General features: G+C 43.1%; 1 protein-coding gene across 2 annotated transcripts in view; it reads right to left on the reverse strand.

Moving 5' to 3' along the window:
* SCN1B (sodium voltage-gated channel beta subunit 1) overlaps positions 1–13,074 on the reverse strand; it is a 43,203-nt gene that overhangs the window by 15,287 nt on the left and 14,842 nt on the right. The window lies entirely within an intron of this gene.

A 13,074-nucleotide genomic window follows, 5' to 3' on the forward strand; every position in this document is an offset into this window, starting at 1 on the left:
ATTAAAAATCAAAACTTTTTAACATTTTAGGCCAATTTGTTTTCTGCTACATATCTTTGCTAAAAAAAAAAAAAAAAAAAAAAATGATGTACTTCCCCCCCCCACAAGTAGAGCTTTCTTTTGGTGGTATTTGATCACTTGTGTGATTTTTATTTTTTGCGCTATAAAGAAAAATTGTGACAATTCTGAAAAAAAAAAAAAAAAACATATACTGTATATATTTTTCACTTTCTACTATAAAACATTCCCAAAAAAAAAAAAAATTAAAAAAAATTTTTTTAAATAATTTTAGACCAATTTGTATTCTGCTACATATTTTTGGTAAAAAAAAAAATCCCAATAAGTGTATTTTGATTGGTTTGCATGAAAGTTATCTCGTCTCCAAACTAGGGGAAAGATTTATTTCATTTTTATTTTATTTTTTTTTTACTATTAATGGCAGCAATCTGCGATTTTTAGCGGGACTGCGACATTGCGGCGGACAGATCGGACCCCTAACTGACATTTTTGACACTTTTGAGGGGACCAGTGACATTACTACAGTAATCAGTGCTAAAAATATGCACTGTTACTGTAATAATAACACTGGCAGGGAAGGGGTAAACCCAGGGGCGATCAAACGATAAAATGTGAGCCTAGGGGGTGTTTTCTAACTGTATGAGAGAGGGACTTGTGACATGAACACAGAGACCTGTGTTCCTATATAGGATCACAGGCGCTCTGTGATCATTCCAGGGAGAAGAACGGTTGGCCGTGTTTACAACAACTGACCAGTGTTCTCTATCCGCGATTGCGGCCGCCAGCCCTGTGGAGCTCTCCCGCAGTTCACCGTACAGGTATGGCGATTCACGTAGCTGAGCCAGCTTGCCGCAGTATATACAGTATATGCAGCGGGTAGTGGGCAAGTGGTTAATACCGGGCACTTTTACCCCCTTCCTGCTCAGGCCAATTTTCTGCTTTCAGTGCCGTCACCCTTTGAATGACAATTGCACGGTCACTACAACATTGTACCCAAATGAAATTGTTATTCATACAAATAAAGCTTTCTTTTGGTGGTATTTTATCACCACTGGGTTTTTTTTATTTTATTTATTTTTTTATTTTTTGTCTGAGGTATGTAGTAAGAGGCATGGCACCTTTTTTGAAGTTGTAAATTTTTCTGTCACAATTTTTGGAAAATTAAGAAAAAAAAAAATGTTTTTCATTCCATGGTGCTGCCCATTGTTGGGAGGACGTCCTCCCAGAACAACAGGGTTCCCGCCCATCCATCATTTTACAGTGACACAGGCGGGAAACAGTTAAAGTGGTTGTTAAACCTGACATACAAGTGACTGGCCTCAGGTGATACACAGAGATAAAAAAAAAAAAATCCTCCTACGTAAGTTGTACTTGTTTATCTGCAGTGTTCTCTGCAGCCGTTTACAGTGCAGAATTTATACAACTTGTCTGAACTTTCAGAAAGCAGGGGCGGGGAGCTGAAGTCACACTCTGAAGAGATCATTGGGAGCTGATTGGAGGGAAGGGACACGCCCCTCTTTCACACAGCACACAGGAACAGAGCCGAGGCTGTCAATCACAAGCTGTGTGCTTAAGCTCCCTCCCTTTTCCCAATTTTTCTCTTGGTGTCAGGATAGCTTTCCAAAAGTGACTCATGCAGATAGCAGTGGAAGGAGGCAACAGAGAGAAACACTCTTTAGCGCTCAGTGAGAGCTGATTGGAGGGAAGAGACCCCCTTATAACACAGCACACAGGAACAGAGCTGAGGCTGTCATTCACAGGCTGTGTGCTGGAACTTCTTCCCCTGTCATCTTCACAGAGCATACAGGAATAGAGCCGAGGCTGTCAATCACAGGCTGTGTGCTGGAGATCCCTCTGCTGTCACCTTTACACAGCACACAGGAACAGAGCCGAGGCTGTCAATCACAGGCTGTGTGCTGGAACTTCTTCCCCTGTCATCTTCACACAGCACACAGGAATAGAGCCGAGGCTGTCAATCACAGGCTGTGTGCTGGAGATCCCTCTGCTGTCACCTTTACACAGCACACAGGAACAGAGCAGAGGCTGTCAATCACAGGCTGTGTGCTGGAGCTCCTTCCCCTGTCATCTTCACAGAGCATACAGGAACAGAGCCGAGGCTGTCAATCACAGGCTGTGTGCTGGAGCTTCTTCCCCTGTCACCTTTAAACAGCACACAGGAACAGAGCCGAGGCTGTCAATCACAGGCTGTGTGCTGGAGCTTCTTCCCCTGTCACCTTTAAACAGCACACAGGAACAGAGCCGAGGCTGTCATTCACAGGCTGTGTGCTGGAGCTTCTTCCCCTGTCACCTTTAAACAGCACACAGGAACAGAGCCGAGGCTGTCAATCACAGGCTGTGTGCTGGAGCTTCTTCCCCTGTCACCTTTAAACAGCACACAGGAACAGAGCCGAGGCTGTCATTCACAGGCTGTGTGCTGGAACTTCTTCCCCTGTCACCTTTAAACAGCACACAGGAACAGAGCCGAGGCTGTCAATCACAGGCTGTGTGCTGGAGCTCCCTCCCGTTTCACCTTCACACAGCACACAGGAACAGAGCTGAGGCTGTCAATCACAGGCTGTGTGCTGGAGCTCCCTCCCGTTTCACCTTCACACAGCACATAGGAACAGAGCTGAGGCTGTCAATCACAGGCTATGTGCTGGAGCTCCCTCTTCTGTCACCTTAATGCCAGGAAAACATGCAAGAAGTGACTCATGCAGATAGCAGAGGAAGGAGGCAGCAGAGAGAAATGGCACCTAGTGCTCTGGATTGAGACAAGTGCACACTATAGAGGGATATGCTTTGTTCATATTTCATGTCTGAGGTTTACAACCACTTTAATCTGCCTTTCTCTCCAGAAGGATGGCGCCCTCTTTGTTCAGGCATCATTCAGAACAAAAAAAAAAAAAAATTCAAATTTTAGACAAACTGTAAAAAAATAACTCACAATATGTACTGATTACAGATATTCCGATGTCGGACCTTTAAAATCATGGATAAATGATTAAAAATCATGTGGATAAGGCACCCGCAATCCTGCAAGCCTTGCATGCGTTTCATGGTGCCTTCCATAGATTGTTTACTGCTCAGCTACATCCTGCCGCCCTCCCCAGATCCTAAATAATTAAACAGCGTGGAGTCATCGTGTGCTTTACAGCAAGATCAGAGCTTCGAGTCTACGGACAAGGAGGACGTCACCGAGCTGAAGCCAGGGGCCCATGTACAGCCAACATCTAGTGGCATGATAACCGGGACCGGCTACAACGTCTACTATTGCAGGGGCTACCGGCATTAAAGTGGGGCTAAACCGACACATGAATTTCCTATATCAGTTTTCACCCAGCATACATGATTATAAATTATTACCTATAATCATATATTCCACTATATACACTATATAGTTACACGCACATGAACTTTAATGGCATCCCAGTCTTAGTCTGTAGGGTTCAATATTGAGTTGGCCCACTCCTTGCAGCTATAACAGCTTCAACTCTTCTGGGAAGGCTGTCCACAAGGTTTAGGAGTGTCTATGGGAATGTTTGACCATTCTTCCAGAAGCGCATTTGTGAGGTCAGGCACTGATGTTGGAGAGAAGGTCTGGCTCGCAGTCTCCGCTCTAATTCATCCCAAAGGTGTTCTGCCGGGTTGAGGTCAGGACTCAGTCAAGTTCCTCCACCCCAAACTCGCTCATCCATGTCTATATGGATGGACCTTGCTATGCGCACTGGTCCAAATCCTTTGGTGGGTTATTGTGTGGGGTTGTTTTTCAGGGGTTGGGCTTGGACCCTTAGTTCCAGTGAAGGGAACTCTTAAGGCGTCAGCATACCAAGACATTTTGGACAATTTCAGGCTTTGTGCATTGGTGTGCAGTCATGTTGGAACAGGAAGGGGCCATCCCCAAACTCTTCCCACAAAGTTGGGAGCATGAAATTGTCCAAAATGTCTTGGTATGCTGACGCCTTAAGAGTTCCTCTCACTGGAACTAAGGGGTCAAACCTAACCCCTGAAAAACAACCCCACACCATAATCCCCCCCTCCACCAAATGATTTGGACCAGTGCACAAAGCAAGCTCCATAAAGACATGGATGAGTGGGTGTGCTCTGCGAACACACGAACAGCTGATGTTCTAGTCGAACTTACATTCGACTCAAACACAGAGCCCATACCTATGAGCGAGTTTGGGGTGGAGGAACTTGACCAACCTGGACAGTCCTGACCTCAACCCGACCTGGAGCACTCAGTAGAAGGCCCGGGCACTCAGTAGAAGACCTGGAGCACTCAGTAGAAGATCCAGACACTTAGTAGAAGATCCAAACACTCAGTAGAAGACCCCGGGCACTCAGTAGAAGATCCAGACACTCAGAAGAAGACCCTGGGCACTCAGTAGAAGACCTGTGGCTCTCAGTAGAAGACCCAAGGAACTCAACGGATGACCCAGATACTCAAGTTAAAGACCCCGGGCTTCCAGAAGAAGACCTGGATCTCTCAATAGAAGACCTAAGGCATTCAACAGAAGACCCAGGCACTCAGTAGAAGCTTCAAGGCACGCAGTAGAAGACCTAAGGCACTCAATAGAAGACCCGGCACTCAGTAGAAGCTTCAAGGCACTCAGTAGAAGACCCCTGACACTCAGTAGAAGACCTGGAGCACTCAGTAGAAGATCCAGACACTCAGTAGAAGACCTGTGGCTCTCAGTAGAAGACCCAAGGAACTCAACGGATGACCCAGATACTCGGTTAAAGACCCCGGGCTTCCAGAAGAAGACCTGAATCTCTCAATAGAAGACCTAAGGCATTCAACAGAAGACCCAGGCACTCAGTAGAAGCGTCAAGGCACTCAATAGAAGACCTAAGGCACTCAATAGAAGACCCGGCACTCAGTAGAAGCTTCAAGGCACTCAATAGAAGACCTAAGGCACTCAATAGAAGACCCGGCACTCAGTAGAAGCTTCAAGGCACTCAGTAGAAGACCCCTGACACTCAGTAGAAGACCTGGAGCACTCAGTAGAAGATCCAGACACTCAGTAGAAGACCTGTGGCTCTCAGTAGAAGACCCAAGAAACTCAATGGATGACCCATATACTCAGTTGAAGACCCTGGGCTTCCAGAAGAAGACCTGGATCTCTCAATAGAAGACCTAAGGCATTCAACAGAAGACCCAGGCACTCAGTAGAAGCTTCAAGGCACGCAGTAGAAGACCCCAGGCACTCATTAGACCTGTGGCTCTCAGTAGAAGACCCTAGGAACTCAAATGAAAACCCAGGCACTCAGTAGAAGACTCTGGGCACTCAGTAGAAGATCCCAGGAACTCAAAAGCAGACCTGAGACTCTCAGTAGAACACCTGTGGCTTTCAGTAGAAGACCTGGGGCACTCAATTGAAGACCCCGGGCACTCAGTAGAAAACCCAGGCACTCAGAAGAAGACCCCAGGCACTCAGTAGAAGACCTCAGGCGGTATATTTCTGTAATCTATAATCTGCACATCTTGTTATTTCTCTAGATGTGGAACTTGTAAACTTTCCAGTCACTATGTAATATACATGGTGCCCATATTAGCTACCTGGTGGTGCAGATATGTCCTTGGATTGCTGACTTGGCCTGTCATAATCATGTATTGTACTGTAAGCTTTGTAAAAATGTACAGCTAAAAACCTTATTGCCCTAGCGGTGTGCTAGCTTTAAACAATCAAATATTGGTTGATTTTGGGACCTTTTAATGGAGTCTTCATTTTTGGTGTTAGCACCTTTAATATTGTGCCTTGAATATAAATGATATATAGGGTGTGCAGACTTATATACGGTTGGTGGAAAAAAGCGGATGTTCAGCACTAAATAATATTCTAGTGTGTAATGGGAAGGAGCTGTGTGCTGAGGCAGCGTCTAAGGGCCCCTCTGGCTCAAGCAGCCCTTCTCAACCAACAGCCTTTTAATGGAAGTTTTGCCTGGCTGAGAATTCACAACTTGAGGAAGACATCCCTTAATGGATCGGCTTAAATCTTAACTCCTCCATGGCAGCACCTTGCAAATGCTTTTAGTTTCCTAAAGCTTTGTGTATAATAAAGAAAATGTCTTGTCTTTGTTACATCTCAATGCTGCTGATCTCCTGGGATTTTCACACACAACCATCTCTCGGGTTTACAGAGAATGGTGGGAAAAAGAAAAAATATCCAGTGAGTGGCAGTTGTGTGGAGGAAAATGCCTTGTTGATGCCAGAGGAGAATGGGCAGATTGTTTTTCGAGATGATAGAAAGGTAACAGTAACTCAAATAACTCGTTACAACCAAGGTATGCAGAATACCATCACTGAACGCACAACACATCGAACCTTGGGCTACAGCAGTAGAAGAGCAAACCGAGTGCCACTCCTGTCAGCTAAGAACAGGAAACTGAAGCTACAATTTACACAGGATCGCCAAAATTGGACAATAGAAGATTAGAAAAACGTTGCCTGGTCTGATGAGTCTGGGTTTCAACTGCGACATTCAGATAGTAGGGTTTAGAATTTGGCATAAACAACATGAAAGCATGGATCAATCCTGCCTTGTATCAACGGTTCAGGCTGGTGGTGTAATGGTGTGGGGGAGATTTTCTTGGCACACTTTGGTCCCCTTAGTACCAATTGAGCATGGTTTAAGCGCCACGGTCTACCTGGATATTGTTGCTGACCATGTCCATCCCTTTTATGACTACAGTGTCCCCATCTTCTGATGGCTCCTTCCAGCAGGATAATGCACCAGGTCACAAAGCTCCAATCATCTCACCACTGGTTTCTTCAACATGACAATGAGGTCACTGTACTCCAATGGCCTCCACACTCACCACATCTCATCCAATAGAGCGCCTTTGGGAAGTGGTGGAATGGGATGTGCACCCGACAAATCTGCAGCAACTGCGTGATGCCATCATGTCACAAGGGAGCAAAATCTCTGAGGAATGTTCCCAACACCTTGTTAAATCTATGCCAGGGAGAATGATGGCAAAAGGAGTCTGTAAAAGATCCACAATACTTGGACCAAGTATTTCTGTCTTAGGTCTCCAGAATCTCACGTGATGCAGTGACCTGGCCCCTCAATTCCCTACCAAACATCAGCCTAAGCTCGATGAAGGGTAAAACAAAAGACACTTTATTCAACAACTCACTTCCAATACATACAGTTTTAGGTGCTTTATAACATCATGCAAATGTATTGTATACAGAACATAATTAACATACCTGGCCATCTGGACAGACACAGGTGAATGACATTGCAGGCTCAGACAGGATTAGCATTATCATAACTGACTCCACAAACAATCAGCCCAAACATAGTCGAATACGCATTCCTAGAAGTGTGAACACTCTTCACCTCTAAACAGATGAAAGCAGAAGACATAGGCTCTCAGACTGCCCATCTCCATTTTCAACACACCTTATTATAACAGTCAATACACATCCCCCCAGTAGACGTCATTAGCATCTCTTTAGTCTCTCAATGTGTGGAGAAGTCCTCTCCTGCAACAGGCAGCTTTAGACCTGTAACATTGATCCCAGTCTGAGTCTGTATCTTGGGGTGACATGGATTTGAGTCCAAAGCACCACTACTTCCATGGTCCCCCAGCACATACCCCCCACACAGGTTATATGTCTGTTATATGTCTGTTATATGTCTGAATTGCTGGTTTTGTCACAGGGTCCAACCCCATACTAGCAAGATGTACCTAAAAAAAGTGGCCGGTGAGTATGTATTCTGGTGGGAGTCCGCCTAGGAAGTTGGTCAGTGCAAAGACCATAGTGTGCAAATATGTACTCTTTTGGCGCTTTTCCACTGCATGGAACCGTACCGGTTCGGCACGCTTTTGTGCTTTTCCACTGCTGGTACGCATGGTATAGGGTCGGAACGGTTCGGTACGGTACGGTATAGGTTTGCTTTTCCACTGCATGGAACCGAACGGTACGGTACGGTACGGCTCTGAAAAAACAGTACCTACTCGATTGTGGTTCCAACAGGTACCAAACTGGTACCATATCCCACAATCCTTTGCATGCAGTCACTAATAGCCACTGATTGGTCAGAGAATCCCACCCACCCCGTTGTTATCCCACCCACTTAACTTTAGTACTACCTATACCGTACCGTACCGAACCGTTCCGACACTATACCATGCGTACCAGCAGTGGAAAAGCAAACCGGGCCAAGCAGGGCCAAGTAGAGCCGAGCCGGTACGAGCCGGTACTTGCAGTGGAAAAGTGGCATTTGATGCTCACGGTCCGAATCTGGCCCACCAGGCCATTTCATGTGGCCCTCGCACCCAGGGCTTTTTTTCAGCTTTGGCTCTTGCAGATCCCTGCCTACCCTGGATGCACTCAAGGTGGGGCACAGCAGTGCTAACCAATGATCCCCGTGTAAGTAAGAGAGAGAGACGCAGAGCCACCTATGCTGCTGGGAGGTACTAGAGCCAGGCCGATGAGATGTAAGGAAGATTTTTGAGGGGTGGGGGGCACTCTATGCATGCCCCGTACTTCTTATCTCTGCATTCTGTACATAGCGCACCCATAAAACCTGCACTCTGTATGTCATACACTCCTCAACCCTGCAGTCTGTACACAGCGCAACCCTGAACTCTGTAATCTGTATGTAGCGTACTTGTGAACTCTACACTCTGTACACTGCGTACTCCAAGGTATCTAAGTAGATACATAGTCTTACAGATACAACCGGCCCTTTGAGGACAACCCTAATGCTGATGCGGCCCACAATTAAATTTGACACCCATACTCTATCTCCTGAGAGTTTTCCCTTAGGTGGGAAGATAGGAGAGCAAGAGTCCTTCTCAGCAACATGTTGGCAGGGGACAGGCTTTTCTACTCAGGCTGTGGCTGCTTTTTTTCACAAAAACAAATTGTAAGGCTCTGCATATCTTTAGCTTGATGTACCCAGAATGTATTTAGCTGATTGAGGAGGGCCCATTCACACGCTTGTATGGCAATATTAATGGATTGCAGTGCCAATGGCACCCCAGCATAGTAAGGCACATGCGTTGTAAAACACAGAGGTGGGTTTCAGTTTGTTGCATTAGAAAAAAATGGTCATGCTTTTTTTTTTAAAGCTGGAAACAAAAAAAAGTTCCCTTGCAGGAGGGCTCCCCCTACGCGGCAAAGATGAAATGCTTAGGTACCAGTAAAAAAAGGACTTACCTTATCCCTTGCTCCCCCAGCAGGTGGCGCTTTGTTTTTCTCACTCACAACTCAGGGTTGTTGGTTGTCCCTCGGCATCGCCATGCCCAATGTAGGGCTACTGGCCCTGCATTGTTCTTGATGACATCAGAGGGCCAGCAACCAACAGGGCGCCTAGGAGAAGAGGCTGAGGGGCTCCTGGGGGGGGGTTTAAGGGTGACACCATGTTTTACCAAACCGGACTGGGGCTGGGTAAGGGGTGACACCATGTTTTACCGAACCAGGGGGTGGGGGTGACACCATGTTTTGCCGAACCAGGGGAGGTGGGTTGGTAAGCGTGACACCATGTTTTACCAAACTTGCAGGGGTTGGTGTGGGTGAAACCATTTTTAACGCAACAGGTGACACCAAACCTAGCCCTTGTTTGCTGGGATCTAAATGCAACTTTTTAGGCATTTTAGGATGTACATACAATTGTCTTCCTTTTAAAGCATGGCAAGCGAAATTAAAGACGGTGCATAAGCCCCGCCCATAAGCCCCGTGATGATGTCACAACGTACTGCCCGCCTGACGTGTTGCGTCTCTGGACTTTTCATATGTATGTTCTATGTGTGTTGTGTTTGCACTAACCCTTTGCAGCAGCCAACATTTCTCCCAGCCAGCAACCTGTAACAAAAATACATCACAGAAGTACAATACACAGAAGTAAGTAGGTGCCATGTTGAACTTCCAATGACCAGTATGAGAGAGTGAGAGCGATAACACCAAATTTAACACACCTGCTCCCCATTCACACCTGAGACCTTGTAACACTAAGGAGTCACATGACACCATAGAGGGAAAATGACTAATTGGGCCCAATTTGGACATTTACACTTAGGGGTGTACTCACTTTTATTGCCAGTGGTTTAGACATTAATGGCTGTGTGTTGAGTTATTTTGAGGGGACAGCAGATTTACACTGTTATACAAGCTGTACACTCACTACTTTACATTGTAGCAAAGTGTCATTTCTTCAGTGTTGTCACATGAAAAGGATAGAATAAAATATTTACAAAAATGTGAGGGGTGTACTCACTTTTGTGAGATACTATATGTAAACGCGGTGTAAATTGATGGCGCTATATAAGTACCTGTAATATATAATATATTGGAATCTGCAATCCCATGGGAAGATGATAGTCAGGAATAGAGAGACGTCTCTGTGAGGATTCCAGTAATAACCATTAGTGATTGACCGGAGGATTGGCCTGCCAGAGCTCCATGTATGATAGAGGACAAGGAAACGCATTAAAGCGGTCCTTCACCTGGGAATAAGCCCCCTCCCCCATCCCCTCTTATGCAATTGGAATTTTTTGTTTTTCAAACAATATAAAATATTTTTTTTATTTTTAATTTTTTGTTTCCTGAATCCTTGCCAACGTAGCGCAACCAAGAGATGCCGGGAGTGTACAGGACCTGGCACAGATGTCTGTTTGTCTATGGCAGAGGTCTCTAAACAAAGGGGCAGTTTACTGGAAGAGAACCCCATCATGGTGCCCAATTGGTGTCAGTGAGGGGAATAGTGCCCATCATTGGTGTCAGTGGGAGGAATAGTGCCCCATCATTGGTGTCAGTGGGAGGAATAGTGTCCCATCATTGGTGTCAGTGGGAGGAATAGTGCCCCATCATTGGTGTCAGTGGGAGGAATAGTGTCCCATCATTGGTGTCAGTGGGAGGAATAGTGTCCCATCATTGGTGTCAGTGGGAGGAATAGTGCCCCATCATTGGTGTCAGTGGGAGGAATAATGCCCTATCATTGGTGTCAGCAGGAGGAATAATATAATATTGAAAATCGAATTTCGGATGAAGGTTATATTCTATCTATTTTATTCTATTCTATTGGTTTTTTTCTATTGTATTCTTTTCTATTCTATTCAAATGTATTCTATTTGAAATTCAAATTTCAGAAGATGGTTATATTCCTTCTATTTTATTCTATTCTATTCCTTTGTTTTCTATTACATTTTTTAATATTCTATTTAGTTCTGTTTTACTCTATTCTTTTCTACTATATTCTTTTATTTTCTAGTATATTCCTTTATTTGCTTTTTTTTTTCTATTCTTTTATTTTGTATTCTGTTCTGTTTTACTCTATTCTTTTCTCTTTTATTCCTTTATTTTCTATTCTATTCTATTATATTCGATTCTTTTATTTTTATAATATATTCCTTTATTTGCTTTCCTATTTTTCCCATTAATTTATTTTGTATTCTTTTCTGTTTTACTCTATTCTATTCTTTTATTTTTATATTATATTCCTTTATTTGCTATTCTTTTTTTTTTTCTATTATTTTATTTTGTATTATGTTCTGTTTTACTCTATTCTATTCTTTTCTATTCTTTTATTTTTACTTTCAATGGTTTTTAATTGAAGCTTTTATAATACAACAAAGGAAAAGGAATAAACAAACATATCAAACACATTGTTCCAAGCAATGAAATACAGCAACCACAGGTACAAGTAGTAATAAAAGGTAAAATGCGATATTTTTATATTCCTTTATTTGCTTTCCTTTTTTTCCCCATTAATTTATTTTGTATTATTTTCTGTTTTACTCTATTCTATTCTATTCTTTTATTTTTATATTATATTCCTTTATTTGCTATTCTTTTTTTTCTATTCATTTATTTTGTATTCTGTTCTGTTTTACTCTATTTTATTATTTTCTATTCTTTTATTTTTATATTATATTCCTTTATTTGCTATTCTTTTTTTTTTCTATTCATTTATTTTGTATTCTGTTCTGTTTTACTCTATTTTATTCTATTCTTTTATTTTTATATTATATTCCTTTATTTGCTATCCTTTTTTTTTTCTATTCTTTTATTTTGTATTCTGTTCTGTTTTACTCTATTTTATTCTTTTCTATTCTTTTATTTTTATATTATATTCCTTTCTTTGCTATTCTTTTTTTTTCTATTCTTTTATTTTGTATTCTGTTCTGTTTTACTCTAGTCTTTTCTATTCTATTCCTTTATTTTCTATTCTATTTATTCTATTTTGAAAATTCAAAATCGATTTTAAAAACAATTTGTATTCGATTAGAAAACAATTTGAATTTGATTCGAATTTCACCCGAAATTTTTTTTTTTCGTTATTTCGGATTCGTTACTATTGTCATTCAGGAATTCGGATACATCCGAATTTCCAAAAAACTAAAAATGTGTCCAAATTTTGATTCGGAACGAAACGAACCGCACATGTCTAGAGAGAAGAGTGACTGAGAAAAACTCATAAGTCTGCTGCTTATTCTTTCACTGCCCTGGTCACAGAGTGGGGGGAAGACCTGTAAGTGAAAGTGAAACTGTTACAGAAAAAGATCCCTTGCCAGAGCGGCCTGGCAGAGCAGTGCAAAACCTTAGGACTGGATGGACAAAAATGTGAACCCTTTGGCAGGCAGATCAGCTTTCCGCCTGATGATCTGTTTGCCATTCGTCCCTCCGCTCATGCTCTAATCCTGATCCATCCTTTTAATAACCAGAAATAAAGCACTTACTATGGAACACTGAGCGCCTTTTCATCTCCATACAAGATACAGTGTGGCGCATCAGAGGTGACATTCGCCCGCCAAGCTTTGTTTGCGCCTTCAAAGCCGGCTAATTAATTTGCGGTTTATGCGCCGCTTGCCGTGTATTAACCTCCGTAATTATCAACTCGACATAAGCAGGGGATGTGTTGTTTTCACAATACAGTTCAAGAGCACAAAGACTTCTTTAATGAAACGCGTCGGAGGGATTGTTCTGATTGAGTCACTTTAAATATATACATTGTATCCGGGCTGTAACTTCATGTGATGAGCCAATTACAGAGTCAATAAAGCTAAACTCCCGGATAAGCAAATAAAGTCTAACTCCTTTCA

This window comes from Pelophylax lessonae, assembly GCF_965119305.1.
Source record: "Pelophylax lessonae genome assembly, chromosome: 12".
NCBI classification, from domain to species: Eukaryota; Metazoa; Chordata; class Amphibia; order Anura; family Ranidae; genus Pelophylax; species Pelophylax lessonae.